This window comes from Lontra canadensis, unplaced genomic scaffold (assembly GCF_010015895.1).
Source record: "Lontra canadensis isolate GAN:19392208 unplaced genomic scaffold, GSC_riverotter_1.0 scaffold3, whole genome shotgun sequence".
NCBI lineage: Eukaryota > Metazoa > Chordata > Mammalia > Carnivora > Mustelidae > Lontra > Lontra canadensis.
In genome coordinates, this window is record NW_022630997.1 from 32,358,913 (window position 1) to 32,381,686 (window position 22,774).

General features: G+C 38.1%; 1 protein-coding gene across 4 annotated transcripts in view; it reads left to right on the top strand.

Annotated features, from left to right (window-relative positions):
• GRID1 (glutamate ionotropic receptor delta type subunit 1) overlaps positions 1-22,774 on the top strand; it is a 680,604-nt gene that overhangs the window by 330,773 nt on the left and 327,057 nt on the right. The gene's annotated exons all lie outside the window — the stretch shown is intronic.

Below are 22,774 nucleotides of genomic sequence, written 5' to 3' on the forward strand. Positions count from 1 at the left end.
AAACAAAATGAACAAAGAGAAAAAAAAGGAGGCAAACCAAGAAATAGACTCTTACCTATAGAGAACAACCTGATGGGGAGAAAGAGGTGAAGGGGATTTAGAGGACACCCGTCGTGATGAGCCTTGAGTAATGCAGAGAACTGTGGAATCACTGTACTGCACAGTGGCAACGAAGATAAATGGTATGTTAACTATTAAAAACTTAATTAAAAAGTAAAACAATAATTAAAAAATAACTAAACCATAAAAAGACTGAACAAGACAGAAAAATCTATATACACACATGCACACCTTCGAGAGGGGTCAGAGAGGTGAACTCGTATATATCACTCTGACTACTGGGGTTAAACATGCAGAGGGCTGGCTTCCTAGGACTCCTTAGCACACATGTACTGTTCTAGGCCCTTGGGATTCAGGAATGGAGAGCTCTGATACTCCTGTAAGATCAGCTGCCTTCGGGGCCAATCTGACAATTTCACTCACTCACTGTTTATTTCCTCTCATTCATGTAAGACTTTATCCCCTGGATAACCATGTTCCTTCTCCAGCCCCAGTCCAGACATAATGCTGGGTGACTTCGCTGGCCATGTGGTGGCCCTTCAACTCTATGACCTATTATTTCCTTGACCTTGTTTCCAGGTGACCCTCTCCTCAGCCCCTTGGCTTCCTACCTCCATGGCAACCGGGTCCTAAGCATCCTCTGAAACTATTCCATCCCACCTCCTACTTGCTGGCCATAACCTTGACACTGCCCTTTCCCTCACTTCTAGTTCCTTTGGGGTACATTTGATTTGCAAACAGTACTTTTGATTTGCAAACCGTCAGCTCCAGCTATCCTAAATAGTGAAAATGAATTGTTAGGCTATTAGGCAGCTCATAGAATTGATGAGATATCTGAAAAATCCGATTAAGGAAATGGGCACCAACCGAGGGAGTGTGAACTGCGGAGAACATAGGGAGGACACACATTCAGTGACACCTTGGTGAGGGGTTGGGGCCATTGTGGAACTCCGGCTGCCACTTCTGCTCTGCCACCACCACCAAGGGGGGCACTTGTGATTGTACAGTCATGGTGACCATATCTCTTAGACTTCTTTGTGTAGTCTCCTCAGAGTTGAAGAGTTGGGCAAGATATCCAGCTTCCCCTTTTTACTGTAGCTGCCAGGAGGTTGGAAGAGAAATATCTAGACTCATTCAACAACCTTTGAGGAGTGACTTTTTCTTCCAGAAAGACTAAAGCTGTGATTGAATCTCCCCCAAAGGTCACTGGGCAGCCAAAACAAAGCCACATGGTCACTATATTACACCTGTCTGGCTGCCCAGTACCCACAAACATTTATTCTGCATCTATTTTTGAACAGCTATGTGACTGTCTCGATTTTAGAGGATTGGGACAGTGAACAAAACATAAGAATTCCTAAATGAAACAAGATGGGATTGGGAGGGAGACAAACCATAAGAGACTCTTAATCTCACAAAACAAACTGAGGGTTGCTGGGGGGAGGGGGGTTGGGAGAAGGGGGGTGGGGTTATGGACATTGGGGAGGGTATGTGCTATGGTGAGTGCTGTGAAGTGTATAAACCTGGCGATTCACAGACCTGTAACCCTGGGGCTAATAATACATTATATGTTTATAAAAATAAAAAAAAATTATAAAAAACAAAAACATAAGAATTCCTGCTGGGATGAAACTTTGGGGAGATGGGCCCTCAATAAAGTAAGTAAGGCTATAGTATGTTATGTGATGGTAAGTTCTATGGGAAAAATACGGGAAAAGGAGTTGTAAACTGTTAAGAGAGATTCCGCTTTAAATATGGTGGGAAGGGAAGGGATTACTGGGAGGCTGAAATTTGAGCAAAGACATGAAGAATGGAGAAGTGAGCTATTTGGATTACTGGGAAAGGGTATTCTGAACAGAGAGGACAACAAATGAGAAGACCTTGCTGCGGGCATGTGGGTGGATGTGGAGGCCTGCTTTACTTCTGTGGACTCACCCAGCATCCTCAGTTCCTGCAGCTACTTTGAATCCTGAGCTAGGAGAGCTGAGTCTCATGGCTATGTGCACTGCAGCAGGGACAAGGCAGAGAGTCTACTGTTTTGGGGGGGCTCCATCCAAAGTTGTCAGAATTTCAACTCCTCCAGGGAGCAGATGGGAATGGTATAGCTAAATACAGTATCTGTTGCCTCCAAAATCTGAAGAGACCCATGTAGTGTTGTGCCTCTTTCTTAATAACACGGGATACAAGGAGCAACATCTTGTCCTTGATTTCGTAGAGCATATTCTGAAAGACCCTAGAGCACTAGGACTCCAAAAACCTTGACCAAGTTTTCAAGTTCCTATACTTTCATAGAAGTTAATTTTTACCAGATTTATGTATACATGGATACATTTATATATTTGTAGATATCTCATATATATTTGTATAAATGTATACATTTATATATTTGTGTCTATCCTATCAGCATGATGTCACCCAAGTCTTGGGGTACCATGATGTCCTATTAGATGGTTGGAGTCAAATTTGTGTGGACCTTGTGGTTTAGAGCCAGAAACCTGATTTGGCCCTCAGGTAGGACAGTGAAGTTTTATTGTCATATCTGCCTGGAGAAAGCTAACTGCTTCTAACAGTTTTTGTTTGTTGGGATAGAGGAAAAATATACTGACAGATCAATAACTGTGTACCAGTTGCTAGAGTCTGTATTGATTTGATCCAGTAAGAAGGCCATATCAGGAACATATCAGATACAAATTGGGAGTTACTACTGATTAAGTTCATGATAATCCACTGTTACTGCATAGGACTCATTATCTTTTGAATCTGACAACCTAGAAAATTATACAGGAATGTGATTGGGAGCCTCCGCTTTGCGCCTTTCAAATATTTAATAATGATGCTAAGTTCTTTGATTTCCCTAGGGAGGTAGTAATGCTTTTGTTTTCTAATTTTGGCAGGGAGAGGGAAATGGCTTGCACTTTGCCCTTTCTGCCTTATTAGCCCTTAGTCAATTTCCAGGGAGTCAATTAGGAAGTTCACCAGATGGCTGAAGATGTGTTTTTCAAACCTTCACTCTGGAAATGGGAGACAGCCATTGAGTAGGTCTGGGGTCCTTTGGATGTTCTATGAGGCTGACTGGGGTCAACACTCGATTTCTCATTTGACCTCCATTAGCCCCCACGCTGACGGATGCCCGGTGATGTGCCAGACTTCTAGGAATTAGGATGAGCCAAGATCCAGCATTCACGGATACTCAGTGGGTCATGGTATTTCCTGTCCGCCAGTGTGAAGTGATCTTGATAAGTAGTTTCACATCCCTTTGAGAAAGGCTGAGAATATTCTATTCACAGTATTTAACTGTGATGCTCGAGGGAGGGCTTAGGGCTTGTTTCATTTAAAGGGTTCAGGGTTATTCAGGGGCCTCAGGGTTTGGAGATTGGATGAAAATAGTGTATCTTCTCATCGTGATGGCTTAAACAAGGCCTCTTTTTCCCTCTCAGTTATACATATTAAGTAAGAACTTAGTGGGTCACCTGTTTACTTTTATTTTTGGGACCTTGGTGTCAGTTAATCACCATCAGCTCTTCCTGTGGGTGAGAACGTTGTTCTGACCCATTCTTCTACCAGTCACCCAGCTCACCTGACCCTGGGTGTTTGGGTACTAGCACTTGGCCTCTGCCCTTCTGTTGAAATCAAGGGCCCACAACTTCTACTGCTGTTGGACAAGTACTTTCTAGCCTATAGAGACCAGGCACTGAAATGTTTTCCCAAAATGCTGGTGCTTCCCCAACCTTTGCACGTATCAGCACTTGGAGGAGGGAGTGGCGTTTGGAAGTGTGGTGAAGGGGTGAGTAGGGGGAGATAGTGTATGTTAAATGGATCTCAGTCTTCTGTGGTCTTTGGACTACATCTACATGATGTCAAAGAAGTTCTGGCATCTCAGGTTCATTTAGAGCAATCACTATTGAGTTTAGATTTCCATTAAATAGCTGAGCAAATGATGAGAACCACTCCCAGCTGCTTGAGCTAGGACACTGCATTTAAAAATCTGGCAAGCCTCCATATCAGTGATTTCTGTCTGGTCTGAGATTATAGTCCCCTTTTTTTGGTGTAGTCCTCTCAGGGCCCATTCCTATACATATATTCCTGGAGTAAATTAGCCAAGTCCTGCTATTATTTTTTGTATGAGTAAGGCTTCTGCCCCAGGCTTAACTTTGTAATTGGTCCTCTGGGAGATGCTGGGATAATACTCTTACAGATATGGAGACAATGAAGTGTGTGTGTGTGTGTGTGTGTGTGTGTGTGTGTGTGTGAGAGAGAGAGAGAGAGAGAGATAGTTTGGAGTGATGATAGGATACAGTGAAAATGAGTTTCTCGTTTCAGAGTAGAAGCCACAGTCAATCAAGGGAGTTTTGAGTCTTCTAACAAAGAAGGACTATGCCAACAGGGAAGGGAAGAGAGGTAGCTTCAGCCCGTGCTGGGGACCAGCAAGGTTGGGGGTAGTGAGGCCACTCTGAGCTGCCGTATACTCTCCCATTAATATCCATTTTTATTCTCAGCTCCCTCCTGGTATGCCTCAACTTTAAGAGACTTGGTTAGGTTGTGAATACAACTTTACTATAATTCAGCACCTCTAGGGCCTAAAATTCAGAGATTAGTTTTTCTTTCTCTGTCTTCCATTTATACAGTACAGTTAGGGATGGCAACTATAACTCATTCCATTGCCATCCAGCTGTCCATCCATCTATCTGTCCATCCAACAAACATTTAATGAATATCTATTATTTATTAGGTATTATTCTAGGTGTTAGGATACAGCAGAGGATAAGAAATAACTGAAAAAAATCCCTCACCTCATGGAGTTCCCAATCTGCAGAAATTTTATTTCAAATGATCACAGGTGATAATTAATGAGTTATTTTAGCACTACGAAGTATTCATTTTCTGTTTCTCATTCCCGAAACCTAATAAGATTTTCATTACTGTAGCCCCCAATGGGGCCAGAATGTAGTCCCAGATATCATCCATTATTTCTTATTGTAATTGACTATTAACTTATTCTCACGTATTCACTGTGACCAGCTCTAATTTTTATTACGAGTGTTTTTTTTTTCCAAAAGGCAAAAAGAAAAAGTCATTTCCTACACCTACTGTTTCTTACCCCAAGTTCTTTTTAAGATTTCCACTGGATTTGGGTAAAGACTCGAATCTTTTCTTTTTTTTTTTTTTCATTCAAGTATAGTTAACATACAATGTCATATTAGTTTGAGGTGTGTAGTGTAGGGATTCAAATATTCCTTACATTTCCCAGTAGTCATCACAGTAAGTGTCCTCTTAATCCCCTTCATCTGTTTCGCCCATCCCCCATACTGCTCCTCCTCTCTGGAAAACACCAGTTTGTCCTCTGTACTTAAGAGTGTTTGTGCATTTGCTCGTTTTGTTTCTTAAATTACACTTATGAGTGACATCATATGGTATTTGTCTTTGACAGACTTATTTCCCTTAGCATTACACCCTCTAGGTCCATCCATGTTGTTGCAAATGGCAAGACTCCATTCTTTTTTATGGCTGAGTAATAGTCCACTGAATGTGTGTGTGTGTGTGTGTGTGTGTGTGTGTGTATGTACATACATACACACAAATGTGTGTGTGTACACACACATTTTCTTTATCCACTCACTTCTTAATGGACACATGGGAATCTTGAACGTGGCCTCTATAGTCCATCTACCATCTAATGGTACACTTTTTTCCTCTGCCTTATTTGCTCCTCCACTCAAACACACATGTGTGTACACACACACACACACACACACACACACACTCCTTCAACATATTACTTCTTTTTATCTTTCAAAAATAATTCAGACATTACTTCCTGATCTCACTCCCACTGCTGCCAGCATGATCTGGTCCCTCAGCACCCTGCCTGCCCTTCATTGCCCTTAGTTTGATTTGTAATTGTGACAGTATTATGACTATCTGATGAAGGGCTTTTTTCCCTTGCTACCTAGTAGCTCCCAGACAGCAGGTGTCCTGTTTATGTTCATTTACTGCTACATTCCCAGTTCTCAGCACACCGTCTGGCACATGCTAATATCTAAAGGTATTTGTCTAATGAATTAATAACATCATGATACCATTGTAATGATTGCTCATTGTCTAAGTGTCAGAATTGACACAGTACTGATACTGTTGTCATTTGGGTAAGAAGGCCCTTCAAAGGTTTCAGGAGCAATCATGGATGGCTTCATGGAAAAGAAAGAGTTTGAGCCAAGAAGTGAACTGGATTTAACTCTAAATGGATGCTTGACAGTAGTGAGGATCTTTCTGTTCTGGATCCTATTCTGTGCCTGGTCAAAACTGGATGAGGTAATTGTTGGTTTGAAACAACTGTCTGGAGGGAAGGAAGTGGAAAGAGGTAGCACTTAGGTGACAGCCACTGGAGACCCTTGAGACATGGGTTTTCATCCCTGTAACCTCCATGCTCATTTATCTGCTATGGTTGTGATCCAGCTTTTCGGGTGTATTCCCTTTTTTGTCCGTTGTCATGTCTGACACAGATAATTTAGGCAGTTTACAGACCTCAGCTGAGATTGGATTAGGTAATGTGTCCATGTCCCTGGCTCTGTGAAGTTTTTTAGGAAAGTGAGAAAGCCTTTGCCAGGGAGGAGCATAAACAGTGCTTGCAAGAATCTAACAGCAGCTTTTGCCATTCTTCCAGCTCTATTTACCTTCCTTCTTGGCAACAAGGTTACCTCTTTTATCACTGCTGTTTCATTTGTCCAATAAAGTCCCGATTATCCATCTTCAAGAGCTTGGTGGCCTGGCTTTATCTCAGGCAATCGGTTCCGTCAGACAGACTGATTAGAAGCCATTTCCTTCCCCAATTCTGTAGCTTGATGTTCCTGTTCACTTTTACCATCCAGGTTGTAGCATTCTCTCTTTGCTCTGCCTGAATGCATGCATAAATAAAAATGGCTGCAGCTAAGCCCCCCGTCCTCTGCCATTTAAATCCCAATTTATCTCACTCTGGGATGCTGGCATAGAAATTTCACTTACGGTATTGGTTTGAGGAATGTCAGAAGGGACTTGCTGTTAAAAAATTCTCCTGGAATAAACATTTAGGTCCTTTGCAAGGATGAGATCACAGCATTTGTCTGACCACAGAAAGGTGGCCTTCCAAAAAATTTTTTTCTACTTCTTTTCATTTGCATTTTGAACCTCAGAATTGGTTTAATCATAATCTCTGGTCTATGACATGCTCTCATTATTACTGTGTGTAGCCAGGGTTCATTACATAACATTCTAGTACTATACATTACAATAGGATGCTATTGTGAGTGGTGTCTCCTTTTTAATCCATTCTCCTGTTGATGGGCATTAGGCATGATGCCAAGATTTTGCTATTCTGAACTGTGCTGCTATGAACATTCTTGTGCGCGTTTCCTGCTCTACATGTCCAAGTTTCTCTTGGAGTGGCATTGTTGGATTGTCGGCGGCTGAATGTTTAATTTTACAGGAAAATTACAAATTATTTTCTAAACTGACAGTATCAATTTACTCTCCTACCAGTGATGAATAGGAGATACTCTTTTTTTGCATACTCTGCAACACATGGAGGCTTCCTAATCTGTGTGGACAGAATGTATGTAAGGTGGTTATTTTATTATGGTCTTTATTAGCATAATAAAGATCACCAAGGAGAGTAAAGATCTTACAGCTTTATTTTTCAAAGGTGTTTGCTCTTCTGTGAACTGCCTGTTTATGTCTTTTGATCCTTTCACTATTGGTTCTGAAGATCCTTTTTGTAGTTCTTTATTACTGATGTTAATCCATTGCCAGTGATGCTGTTATAAATATCATTTTCTTATTTGCCTTCTTATTGTCTTCAAATTTTTCATTGATATTCAAAGTTTTCATTGATAAAGAAATTCTTAATTTGGATATCATCAACATTTATCAACCATTTATTTTACGGGCTTTTTTTCTTTTAAGAAGTCTTTTTTTCATCCCTGGATCAGAAAGATATTTAGCTATATAAAAGGGTTAAAGTTGACTTTTATCATTTAAGTTCTTAATCCAATTACAGTTAATTATTATGTTTGGAGTGAGTTAGGAATTGAAGTTCATTTTTTCCCCAAGTGGACAAACCATATTTTCTGGCTCTTCATTGACTGCATTCCATGACCTGACCTGCCATTTCTGTCATCTAGACAATTTTCATATAACTTTAGCATCTGTTTCAGGGTTTTGTATTCTATTCCTTTGGTTAACTTATCTGTTACTGCACTAGTTCTACAACATCTTAATCCCTATGGCTTCATAATAATCCTTGAGACCTAGTAAAACAATCCTCTCCTCATTGGTTTTCTTTCTCAGAAGTGTATTGGCTCTTCATTGTTCTTTATTCTTCTGGGTAAATTTTAGAATAAGCTTGTTAGTGCCCCCTGAAAGTACTGTTGGAATCTTGAATAGAATTGGTTTAAATATGCAGATAAATTTGGGAAGAGTTTACATCTACATAACTGTATATATTTCTATCCATGAGTATGGTATGTATCTTCATTTGTTTAAGGTTTTCAGAGATCAGAAAGGACCTTGTATTGCAAAATTTCTCCTGCCTGCTGCTATTAGAAGTCCTCTTCTGTTCCTCCATAAACCTTACAGGAGCTAGGCCCCGTAATTATACATTCCTGTATATTGTTTTAATTCAGTGTCTTCTCAGTTACTCAGCATTACTAGGTGGTAGTAGTTGTCTGACCCTGAGGATTCTGGGTATGTCTACTGGAGCCATCTCTGTATCCCCTGTCAGGATTTTGACCAAACAATGAGATCCCTTATCTGAAATTGACAGTTAATTTAATAATGATTTCTATAGATTTTTTTTTCGCTTCTCTTTGTGCTATTTTCTTGTAGTATAGGTTTCTTGTGCTTTGTTATTAGATATTTCAAACAAATGCACTCTCTTCTGCCTGCTATATAATCCACCTGATTGAACAGTACATTCTCTAATAACATTCACCCTTGTCCTTGGTTTCTCTCCTTACTGTCTTAAGGGAAGCCCCATCTTGGGGAGGAGGATATCTGTAAGTTTTGCCTTACTTTACAAGTATTTGTCCATTTAACAAGAACTTACTGAATAGAGCTGGTCAATGGAAAACATACAAAGATGTATGTCCTGAGGGGAGGAAGGTATCCAGGGAACACCCGGCAGAGCCATTGTGGTTGGTTGGCTGGAGCTATGGACCAAACATAAGGTCTTCTGCAGTGAGAAGGCTATTCACATCAGTGGCCCTAGTACCCAAACTGGTCAACTCTTAGGATTTCAGGCATGCACCTTATTGGGGTTTGATCATTGGCAGAATCAAGGTGCACCCACAGATAGCCCTTGCTGAATGTTTTAGGACAATGTGCTTTGTCCTTGCCTGGTGGGGGAATTTGGCAAGCTATTTAGCTCCTCTGAGTCTGTTTTCCTCCTTATAAGATGGGATTAACAATAGCTACCTTGGAGTGTGATGTTCTGATAATTAATGGTTTCTTTAGGGTTTTTTCTGTCAAGATTTCAGACAGGAAGGAGTAGGAGCAACCCAGCCAGGCCTCTTTCCATCTGTCCTTTGACAGCTGTACTACATTCTGCTAGGCAAGGGCTGGAGGGAGTGTGGGTTCACCACAAAAACAACACCAATAGGATGTACACCACACACACGTGTACGTATATATGCAGTGTGTATATATCTGTCTATCTGGAGAGAGTGAGAGAGATTTTAAGAATCGGCTCACACTGTTATGGAGGCTCACACTGTTAAAGTCTGCAGGGTGGAACCCCAGAGAGGGCTGCTGCTGCAGAACCCATCTGAAGGCCGTCTGCTGGACAAGTTCTTCTTGCTTGGGGGCAGCCAGCCTTCGGTTCTAGTCGGGCCTTGAACTGATTGGATGAGGCCCATTCAGATTATGGAAGGCAATCTGCTTTTCCCAAAGTCCACTGATGTAAAAGTAAATATCATCCAAAAACATCCTCACAGAAACATCCAGAATCATATTTGACTAAATGTCTGGCCACTGTGATCCAGCCAAGTTGACACATAAAATTAACCGTCACCCAGGGGCTTTGGGAAGTTCTTTCTTGCAGCACTTCTAGCTCTTCTTTGACAATTAGGAAATTTTTCAAACGTATGTAAACTTCAGGGAGAACTGCAATAAACCTGCATGTCCAGTCCACAGAATCAGGATTCCAGAGTGGTTAAGAGCACAGATTTTGGGCCAGATAGCCTGAGTTTAAATCCCGGATGTGGAAGTTTGGGAAAATTGCTTAGTCTCTCAGTGTCTCGGTTGTCCCCTCGTGAAATGGGAGTGACTACTACATTTCCATTGCAGAGGTATAGCGAGGGTTAAATTCTAACGTATGTAAAGACAGATCAGTGCCTGACAAATGGTTACTTCTCTCACTCACCTCCCAAGGTTGATAAATCTCACCTTTAGGATATGATGTGCTTGCTTTCAATTTTTAAATAAAAAGGAATCTCTGGTTGAAGCCTCCTCTGTTTCTCTCCTTGCTCAAATGCAGCATTGTCCTAAACCAGGCATCTAATTTGGCACTTATTTTTTCCACATTTTGACTACGTCTTCATTAACAAGATAGAGCAGTGTTTTCTGTTTCAAGTGATAGACGGTGGTGTCCTATTGTACATAATATTCTCTCCTTTGCTTTGTTTTGTCACTCAGCAATATGTTTTCTTGATCTAACAAACCTGAATGTACAGATTGGAACAGCTGATTGGAGTTCTTTGGATGTCACTGGATTACCTTCCTGTTCCTCTCCTGCCAGACGCTGAGGAGCTTCTGAGGTTCTATTGTAACAAGCAGTGCTACAATGAATGTTTCTGTGACTTTCCTTGTGCCATGTGTGGGGAGCTGCCCCATAGGGCATCCGTGCTGGAAGGTTCCCTGGGCACTGCCGAGGGGCTCTCCAGGCTAGCTGTGCTTGTTCTCTATGTCCTGCCCGATGCTTGGTTGCTGTTGTTAGACGTTAGAGTCCTTGCCTGACAGGTGGGTCTAAGCAGTGCCTTATTATAATGTACTTCTCCCTCTTTGCAAGTGTTTGAACATCTTCTCAGAGACTCATTGGCCACTGGGTTCCAAAGTCTTAGGGAAAGAGAGCCACTCTCCTTTTCGGGGTCTGCTGTGGCGGGCTTCTCCACGTACTGGGGCCCACTGCTGGAGACTGGGAGGGGGTCAGGCCCACCGGGGGCTATGTGAGCCGGCTGCCCCCTGTCCTGCTGGCTGCTGGTAGTCTTTGTACCTTTGGCAAGCTGCCTGAGCTCTCAGGCGTCTGGAGCAGTTGGGCTCCCCTGATTAGTGACTGAAGTAATAATTCTAAGTGGGGCACAAGTGCCAGAGAATTAAAAATATTTCTTGTTTTTGAATAAGAAGCTGACATGTTCTCAGGACAGCAAGGCTATATCTGGACGAGCAGCTGTTGGCTGCCTCGTGGGCTCTCTCAGCCAGCTGATGTGCCAAGGGCTCCCCATTCTCCCAGCTCCCCAGCTTCCTAGGAGTCAGTCTTTGCTAGACAATGGCTCAAGGAGGGCAGCTGCCCTGTGGTCCTCCTCCTATAGCTCCACTGCCTGACACCAAGTGTGGTATCTTACAGTCCGTTTTTCAAAGTGATCTCTATACCCAATGTGTGGCTCGAACTCATGACCCCAAGATTAAGAGTCACATCCTCGACTTACTGAGCTAGCCAGGTGTCCCTGTACACTTCCATTTGTCAAATGAATGTGTCGGGTGCCTCTGGTTGCCTTTGAGGTTCTGAGCTGGTCTGATTCTGGGCTGCATCAGTCAAGGGAGACAGAAGGAATTTTTTTGTCCTCGTGGGTTTGCCATTGACTTGGTGAAATGGATCAAACTAGTTGAAGGACAATCACCCTTTACTCTTGGGAGGAGTTGGAAGCAGCCCCGAGATCCTGAGGTACCTTGTGTTAACCCCATGAATACACTTAAAACACTGCATTTTCTTCAGTGTTATGGCTTGTCCTATTTGACTTAGTACCTCTAGTATGACATGGGGTGCAGAGCGTAGAATGTGCTCAGTGAGTGTCTACCAGGTGCATACCTAAACCAAGGGAGGAAGGTCCAAGGATAGTTTTGAAATGTCACTTTCGTTTCTGTGCAGTGCGTATTTTAAACTGCACATTTTCACGTACACCTCGTTTGACATAGTACCTTCAGACAAAAGAACACAGCAGTAAGCATGGCTCCTTCTGCCTAGAACACATGGCCGAGCCTGGGGGGCTGTAAGGGAAGAGAAGTTTGTTTATATCCCTCCCGGGCCCAGTAAGTACCATGATAATTTTGTGAAAAGGCCAAGCGGTTAAATAAGGATTTTGCTGAGACTTGGGAAATCGAAACACAGCAGAAGCAAGTGCAAAAAATCATTAAATTTTACATCCGCGAGGGCTGGCTTGAAAACTTTAAAAAGAGGTGCAGCCTGCATTTTAGAAAAACATACAGCTCAAGGGAGGCTTTGTTTTTCCGAGCAATTTGAAAAGGCGATTCAGGGTAAAGGAGAGCAGACGCTTAATGCCAGTCAGTCTCTTTAGGATCGATTGCTATTAGTACTTAACACAAATGAATGCTGGTGCTACTGTTGTATCTTGCCTTTCCTGTTTTCCATGGAATTCTGATGGTATAGGTTGAACTGTATTGGCCCAAAAGGTATGTGGACGTTCTAATTCCTTGTACCTGTGAAAGTGAACTTATATGGAAATAGAGCCCTTGCAGAGGTGATCAAATTAAAATGAGATCTAATTAGGGGATGCCTTAATCTGATATGACTGGGGTCCTTGTAAGAAGAGGGAAATTCAGACACACACAGAGAGGAGAACTTCATGTGATGACACAGACACAGTGGGAAGGCAGCCATGGGAAGATGGAGGCAGAGATCGGGAGTCACGTGGTCACAAGCCAAGGAATGCCTGAGGCTACCACAAACTAGAAGAGGCAAGGAGGGATCCTTCCCTAGGGGCTTTGGAGAGAGCATGGCCCTCAATGTCAGACTTCCAACATTCCGACATTCGAAGTGTGAGAAAATACATTGCTTTGTTTTAAACCACCCAATTGGTAGTACCTTGTAACAACAGCCCCAGCAAACAAATAGGGTTGATGCACCTGTCGTCTCAACAGTCCTGCTAATTGTCAGACATGTATCCCTCAGATGATAAGGGAACTTTCTGGAGTGTTCTCTGCTGAGTCATATGGCTCTATCACAGACACCACAGAAACTGCATCTCTGCATTTGCAACGGGTGCCCTTCTGCTGCAAGGTCAAATTCCTCTAGGAAACCTTTTCTGGCTCTGTATACAGGCAAATTTGAGGAGGAGCGCTCTCAGGACTCACTGTGTTTGGGCTGGGGGGAGGGGCATGACTGAATGGTTTTCCAGGCTTGGAGGAGGCAGCTTGGATGTCAAGTCAGGGAAGATGCTCAAGAGCCAACAACTGTCTCTTTGGCACTTTGTCAATCTCTTTCTGCGTCTTCTGGTTTCCAATGCGTCTCTTATCTTATTTGTAAGTTTTTAACTTGAGAAGCTGTCACGCAGAGCCTTGGGGACTGATTGAGGGCTGCTACGGTGCCCCATTCCATTTGTGTCATGTTTCTTGTTGAGATTTTATTTTATTTATTTATTTTTTTATAGTTCTCTGAATCTCAGCACATGTGGAGGTTCATGGAGTCACCACCCCAATCAGGATACATAACAGTTCCATCAGAAATCTCCTTCATGCTGTTCCTTTATGGTCCCAGCATTCCTCACCCCTGACCTGCTTTCCACCATGATAGTTTCATAATTTCAAGACTGTCATATAAATAGAATCAGATAGTGTGTCGACTTTTGAAACTGGCTTCTTTTACTCAGAATAACGGCTCTGAGATTCATCTGTGGGTGTGTCAATAGTTCACTCATTTTAATGAAGAATAGTATTTTATTGGATCAACCATGGTGTGTTTATCCAGTCATCTGCTGAAGAAGGTTTGGGCTTGTTTCCAGTTTTTGGTGACTATGAATAGTGACTATAAGAACTCTTGTGTTTACATTTTTGTCTGAAGATTTCATTGCTCTGGGATAAATACCCAGGAGCAGGTTTGCTAGATCATATGGTAAGTGTATATTTGACTTTATTAAAACAGCCAAATTTTTCCAGGGTGGTCGATCCATTTTGAGTAAGCTTTTGTATAAGTTGTGAAGCTTAGTTCAAGGTTGTTTGTTTGGTTGTTTTTGAATGTGTAGTTGTCTTTACACCATTTATTGAAAAGACTATCTTTTCTGCATGGAACTGCTTTTGCAATGTTAAAATCAGTTGGCCATATTTATGTGGCTTTGCTTCTAGACTCTACCCTGTTCCACTAATCTACTTGTCTGTCCCCTTATTAATAAGTTGTCTTGATTATTATGGCTCTATAGTAAATTGTAAAATTGGATAGAGTGATTCTTTCAACTTTTTTTTCAAAATTGTTTTAGCTATTCTAATTCTTTTCCTTTCCATGTTCATTTTAGAAACAACTTGTCTATATTTCAAAAATCCTTCTGGGATTTTGATCAAAATTACCTTAAATCTGTGGACCAATTTGGGGAGAATTAGCATCACTGCTATGTTGAGTCTCCCCATCTCCCCATCTGTGAACACAGTTTATCCTTCCATTTATTTAGGTCTTTGATTTCCTGTTTTAGTGTTTTGTGTGATCTTTCCTAAGTTATATTAGCCTTATAATTTATTTCTTTTGGGGGAACTATTGTAAATAGTATTCTTTTTAAATTTTGTTTTTCAATTCTACATTGCTGGTATATAGAAATACTATTGATTTTTTGTGTGTGTTGATGTTGTACTCTCCAACTTTGAGACACTTAATTTTTGATTCTAGGAATTGTTTGGTAGATTAATTGGGGTTTTCTACATAGAAAATCTTTTTGGTTTTGAACAGGTCAGTTTTATTTCTTCCTTTCTAATCCATGTGCTTTAATTTTTTTGTTATTGAGATAAAATTGGTATATGGCATTATATTAGTTTTACGTATAAAACATAATAATTTGCCATTTGTGTATAGTACAAAGTAATGATCACAATAAGTCTAGTTGCCATCCATCACCATACAGTTGACACCCTTTAACTTTTTTGCCCACCTCCCAACCACCTGTTGGTTAAAATATGTTCTTTGTATATATGAGTTTTGTTTTGTTCTTTAGATTCCTCATGTAAGTGAAATCATACTGTATTTATATTTCTCTGTCTGACTTATTTCACTTAGCATAAAAACTTCAAGGTCTATCCATATTGTTGCAAATAGTAATGTTTCCTTTTTATGGCTGAGTATTCCATTGTACATACATACCACACCTTCTTTATCCATTCACCCATCAGTGGACACTTGGATTATTTCCATATACTGGCTATTGTGAGGAATGCTGCAATGCACAGAAGGATGCAGGTATCTTCTTGAATCAGTGTTTTCATTTTCTTCAGATAAATACCTAGAAGGGGAGTAGCTGAATCATATAGTAGATCTATGTTTTCTATAGTAGATATACTAATCTACATTCCTATCAACAGTGTATGAGGGTTCCTTTTTCTCCATATCCTCTTCAACACTTGTTACCTTTTGTCTCTTTGATCATAGTCATTCTAACAAGTATGAGGTGATAACTCAGAGTGGTTTTGATTTATGTTTCCCTGATAGTGATATTGAACATCTTTTCATATCTGTTGCTCATCTGGATATCTTCTTTGGAAAAGCATTTATTTAGATCTTTTGTCCATTTTAAAATCGGGTGCTTTGGTTTTTTTTTTTTTTTTTGCTGTTGAGTTTTTTTTAAAATCATTTTTTTTAAATTTATTTTCAGCATAACAGTATTCATTGTTTTTGTACCACACCCAGTGCTCCATGCAGTCTGTGCCCTCTCTAATACCCACCACCTGGTTCCCCCAACCTCCCACCCCACCCACCTCTTCAAACCCTTCAGATTGTTTTTCAGAGTCCATAGTCTCTCATTGAGTTTTTTTTTTTTTAATTTTTAATTTTTTCAGCATAACAGTATTCATTATTTTTGCACCACACCCAGTGCTCCATGCAATCTGTGCCCTCTCCAATACCCACCACCTGGATCCCCCAACCTCCCACCCCCCACCCCTTCAAAACCCTCAGATTGTTTTTCAGAGTCCATAGTCTCTCATGGTTCACCTCCCCTTGTTTGAGTCCTCCCTTATATGAGTAGTTCCTTCCTTCCTTCTTTCCTTCTTTTTCTTTTTTTATTTAAATTCCAGTATAATTAACATACAGTGTTATATTAGTTTCAGGTATTTGAATTCTTTATATATTTTGGTTATTAACCCCTTATCAGGTATATGATTTACAAATAAATTCTCCCATTCTGCAGGTTGATTTTTCAATCTGTTGATGCTTTCCTTTGCCGTGAAAAAGCTCTTTAGTTTGATATAGTTACACTTGTTTATTTTGGCTTTTGTTACCTTCACTTTCAGAGTCAGATAAAAAAAAAAAAACAAACCATTAAGACCAATGTCAAGGAGGTTACTGCCTATGTTTTCTTCTAGGAGTTTTATGGTTTCCTGGCTTATATTCAAGTCTTTGATCCATGTGAGTTTATTTTTGTGTATTATTTAAGACATTGGTCTCTTTCCATTCTTTTGCACGTGGTTGCCCAGTTTTTCCAACATCATTTACTGAAGAGTGTCCTTTCTCCTATTTGTATCCTTGGCTGCTTTGTCATTAATCATTTGACTATATAAGCATGGATTTATTTCCAGGCTCTCTATTCTGTTCCATTTATCTATGTGTCTGTTGTTAAGCCAATATCATACTGTTTTGATTACTGTAGTATTGTAGTGTAGTGTGAAATTATGAAGTGTGATATCACCAGCTCTTCCCCCCGCCCCGAAGATTGCTTTGGCTATTCAGGATCTTTTGTGGTTCCATATAAATTTTCAAATTATTTGTTCTAATTCCGTGAAAAAATGTTATTAGAATTTTGATAAGGATTGCATTGAGTCTGTAGATTGCTTTGGGCACTATAGACATTTTGAAAATAATAATTCTTCCCATCCATGAGCACAGAGTATAATGCCATTTATTTGTGCTTTTTCTATGTCTTTCATACATGTGTTACAGTTTTCAGTGTTTAAGTCTTTCACCTCCTTGGTTAAATTTATTCCTAGGTATTTAATTCCCTTTGATGCAATTAGAAATGGCATTATTTTTATAATTTCTGTCTCTGATTGTTTGCTATTAGTGTATAGGAACATAATAGATTTTTGTATATTGATCTTGTATCCTACAACTTTACCAATTTCATCTATTCTCAAAATTTTTTGGTGGAGTCTTTAGAATTTTCTATATACAGTATTATGTCTTCTGCAAATACTGATATTTTACTTTTTCCTTTTCAATTTGGATGCCTTTTGTTTCTTTTCTTTTTTTTCCTTTTTTTTTTTTTTGTCTAATTGTCATGACAGGGATTTTCAAAACTATGTTGAATAAAAGTAGTGAGACTGGGCATCCTTTCTTGTTCCCGATCTTAGAGGAAAAACTTTTATCTTTTTACCATTAAATATGATATTAGCTATGGGTTTGTCATATATGGCCTTTATTAATTGAGATACATTCCCTCTGTATTTACTTCATTGAGTATTTTTACTTAAATGGATGTTGAATTTTGTCAAATACTTTACTTATTGAGATCATCATATAGTTTGTATCTTCATTTTGTTAATGTGGAGTATCATGATTGATTTGTGGATGTTGAACCATCCTTGCATCCTGGAATAAATCCCACTTGAACATGGGGTATGATCCTTGTACTTTATTATTGAATTGGGTTTGCTAATATTTTGTTGAGGAATTTTATATCTATACCTATCAGGTCAGGTATTGGTTTGTAACTGTCTTTTTTTATGTATATTTGTCTGGTTTTGGTATCAGGGTAATGCTGGCCTTGTAAAGTGAGTTTGGTAGCATTCCCTTCTATTCAGTGTTTTGGAATGAATTTGAGAATAGGTATTAAATCTTTGAATGTTTGGTAGAATTCACCAGTGAACCTGTCTGGTCCTAGGCTTTCGTTTGTTGGGAGGCTGTTGATTTTATTTATTTATTTATTTATTTATTTATTCATTTTTTAGTCTTTTACTGGTAATCTGTCTATTCAGCTTTTCTATTTCTTCATGATTCAGTGTTGGAAGATTGCATGTTTCTAGGAATTTATCTGTTTCTTCTATATTGTCTATTTTGTTGGCATATAATTGTTCATAGTGATCATGATAATTTGCATTTCTGTGGTATCAGTTTTAACTTTTTTTTTCATTTCGATTTTGTTCGAGTACTTCCCCCCCCCCTTTGGTCTTTTCTGTTTGTTTTTAGTCTCTATTTCATTTATTTCCTCTCTGATCTTTATTTTTTCCTTTCTTTTACCAACTTTTGGCTTCATTTGTTCTTTTTTTAGTTTCTTTAGGTGTAAAGCTAGATCGTTTATTTGAGATTTTTCTTGTTTCTTCAGATAGGCTTGTGTTGCTATGAATTTACCTCCTAAAATCACTTTTGCTACCTTCTATAGCTTTTGCATTGTATTTCCATTTTCATTTGTCTCAAGGTATTTTCTTATTTCTGCTTTTAGTTCTTCATTTCTTCATTGACTCATTGGTTGTTCAGTTGTTAGATCTCCACATATTTGTGATTTTTCCACTATTCTTCTTGCAGTTGATTTCTTGTTTCAGGCCATCGTGGTTTTAAAAGATGTTTGATATGATTTCAGTTTTCTTAAATATATTGAAACTTGTTTTGTGGCCTAACGTGTGGTCTCCCATGGAGAATGTTCCATGTACACTTGGGAAGAGTATATATTCTACTGCTATTGGGTGGCATATTCTGTATATATTTCTTAAATTCATCTGGTCTAATGTGTTATTTAAGGTTGATGTTTCCTTATTGATTTTCTTTCTGGATGACCTATCCATTGGTGTAAATGGGGTATTAAAGTCCCGTAGTATTATTGTATTAATGTCAATTTCTCCCTTTATGTCTGTTAATACTTGCTTCAAATATTGAGGTGCTCTTATGTTGTGTGCATAAATGTTTGCAAGTGTCATAGCCTCTTGTTGGACTGACACTTTTATCATTAATACCATTCTCTGTCTTTTATTACAATTTTTGTTTTAAAGTCATTTTGTCTGGTGTAAGTATAGCTGCACCAACTTTCTTTTTGTTACCATTTGTATAGAATACTTTTTCCATCATTCACTTTTAGTTTCTGTCTGTGCTTAGATCTGAAATGAGTCTCTTATAGGCAATATATAGATGAGTTTCGTTTTCTTATCCATTTAGCAACTCGTATCTTTTGATTGCAAAATTTAGTCCATTTACATTTAAAGTAATTATTGATAGATATGTACTTATTGCCATTCTGTTAATTGTTTTCTGCCTGTTTTTGTATGTAGTTGTTGTTCCTCTTTGTTCCTTTCTTCTGTTGCTCTCTTTCCTTGTTGATGATGACTTTTAAGTATTGTGTTTAGATTTCTTTCTCAATATCTTCAGTATATTTACTATATAGGTTTTTGCTCTGTGCTTACCATGAGATTTATATATGACAGCCCATATATATGAGTTAATAATACATTAAGTTGATAGCAACTTAAGAAAAAAACCTCTACATTTTCACCCCTTGCCACAGTTTATGTTTTTGATGTCATATTTTACATCTTTTTTGTGTGTATCCTTTAACTAGTTGTAGTTACAGTTACTTTCACTACTTTTGTTTTTTAACCTTTATACTAGTTTTATAAGTTGTTAATCCACAACCTTTACTATGTATTTGCATTTAACAGTGAGATTTTTACCTTCATATGTTCTTGTTACTAGTTTTTACTTTCTCTGTTTAAAGAAGTCTCTTTAACATTTCTTGTAAGGCTGGTTTAGTGGTGAACTCTTCTAGGTTTTTCTTGTCTGGAAAACCTTTTATCTCTTCTTCAATTTTGAATGATAGCCTTGCTGAGTAGAGTATTCCTGGTTGGAAGTTTTTTCCTTTTAGGACTTTGAATATGTCATGCAAAGTTTCTATTGAAAAAATCAGCTAATGGTTGTACAGGGGTTACCTTGTACAACCATTAGCTGATTTTTTCAAATCTTTTTCATCTTTTTTGGATCTCTCTGTGCTTCCTGGATTTGAATGTCTGTTTCCTTCTCCAGGTTAGGAAATTTTTTTGACATTATTTCTGTAAGTCCATTAAGTACAACTTCTCCCCCTTTCTCTCTCTTTTTTTCTCCTGGGACATTTACAATGCTGTTGTTGTTCCATAGGTCTCTTAAACTATCTTTACTTTTTAAAATTCTTTTTTCTCATTGTTGTTCTATTTGTATGAGTTCCACTGACCTGTCTTCTGGGTCATTGATACATTCTTCTTCATCTAGTCTGCTGTTGAAACCCTCTAGTGTATTTTTCAATTCAACTATTGAACTGAATTCAATTATTGAATTATATTCTTCAGCTCTGTATCTTCTGTTTCATACTTTCAAATATTTTATATTTCCTTGTTGAAGTTTTCCCTGTGTTCATTCATTCTTCTCCCAGGTTTGATGGGCATCTTTATGACCATTACTTTGAACCCTTTTTTCAGGTAGATTACTTATTTCTGTTTCATTAAAGTCTATGTTGTTGAGGAATATTGATCTACAGTATTGTGTTTTTGTACTGACTTTGGTTTGGTAATAGGGGAATGCTGGCTTTACAAAATCGTAGAGTGTACACTTCTTTTCTGTTTCCTGGGAGAGATTGTTTAAAATTAGTTTTATTTTTTTCTTTAAATGTTTAGTAGAATTTTCCAATAAGATCATCTGACTGAAGATATTTTTTGGGAAGGTGTCTAATTATGTTTAGTAGAATTTTCCAATAAGATCATCTGACTGAAGATTTTTTTGGGGAAGGCATCTAATTATGCATTGAATTTATTTAGTACTTATTGTACTATTCAGGTTATTGGTTTTATCTTGGATGAAATTTGTTTTTTGGTGTTTTTTAAGTAATTGTTCTGTGTCATCTAAGCTGCTGATTTTATGGGTTTATGATTTTATTCCTTTATTTTCCTTTTAATATCTGTGACATCTGTAGTGACATCTCTTCTTGCACTTCTGACATTGGTGGTTTGTGTCCTTGCTCTCTTTTTTCTTTGTTAGTCTTTCCAGAGGCTTATTAATTTTGTTGTTCTCCTGAAAGAACTTGTTTTGGTTCCATTTATTTTATCTGTTGTTTTTATGTTTTCATTTTCCTTGATTTCTGATGTTATCTTTTTATTTCCTGCCTTGTACTTGCTTTGGGTTTAATATGTTCTTCCTTTTCTAGTTTCTTAAGATGGAAGCTTAGATTATTGTTTTGAGTTCTTTCTTCTTTTTAATATAAGTATTTCAATGCTACAGTTTTTCTCTAAGCACTGCTTTTTACTTGCATTTCACAAATTGTAAAATGTCAAATTTTTGTTTAGTTCAGAATATTTTTAAATTTTTCTTTAGATTTTCTCTTAGATCTATGGATTATTTATAAGTATTCAAGTGTTTGGAGATTTTCTTTTTTATTTTTCTGATACTCAGTCTTCTAGTTTAATTCCATTATGGTCAGAAACCCTTCTTATGATTCAAATATTTTAAATTTTTAAAGATTTCTTTATGATATGATATATGATATTTCATGGGGGCACATTCCATGTGCACTTGATAATAAAGGTATTCCGTTGTTGAGTGAAGTATTCTGTAAATCTTAATAAGATCTAGTAGATTGTTGGAGCTGTCTAGTTCTTCTATATCTTTTTGGATTATCTGATAATTCTATTACTGAGAAAGTTGTGTTGATGTCTGTATAATTATGAATTTGTTTATTTCTTGTTTCAGTTCCTCCTGGTTTTTCTTCTTCCAATTTGCCTTTCTGTTTTTAGATGTATACACATTTAAGATTGATTGGGGAAGAATTAATTACTAAATACTGTTTCTCTTTATGCTAATTTTCTTTGCTTTTTTTGTCTGATATTAATATAGCTGCTCCAGCTTTCATTTGGTTATGTTTACATGATATTTTTTCCACCCTTTTATCTTTAATCTTATATCATTATATCTGAAGTGAGTTTTTTGTAGGTAGTTTGGGTGTTTTTGAAAAAAAATTCATTCTAATCATCTGTCTTTTGATGTACATGTTTTTTTTTTTTTTTTTTTTTTTTTTCTTTTAAAAAAAAACTTTTTTTTTTCCAAAAGTAAAACCTGAACTCAAACACATAACAAATGCATTTTTTTTTTTTTTACCTCTTTTTTTTTTTTTTTAATTTTATTTTTTATAAACATATATATTTTTTTTCCCCAGGGGTACAGGTCTGTGAATCGCCAGGTTTACACACTTCCCCACACTCATCGTAGCACTTGATGTACATGTTTAAGGCATTTACATTTAATGCATTTGTTGGCATCTTTAGACTTAGATCTTCCATTTCTGTTTATTTGTTTTGTTTCTTCTGTTTTTCATTATTCTCTTTTCTTTTTCCTACCTTTTTTTTAGTTATATGAATATTTTTTAGTATTTCTTTTGGATATATGGATCTTGACTGTATTTCTTCGATCATTTTGTATAATGGTTGTCTTAGAGGTGAAAATATACATATTTATTTTTTCATTGTATGCTAAGAATCAGTATTTTACTACTTTAAGTGAATTTATAAATCTTACCAGCATTTAGTTCTTTTTACT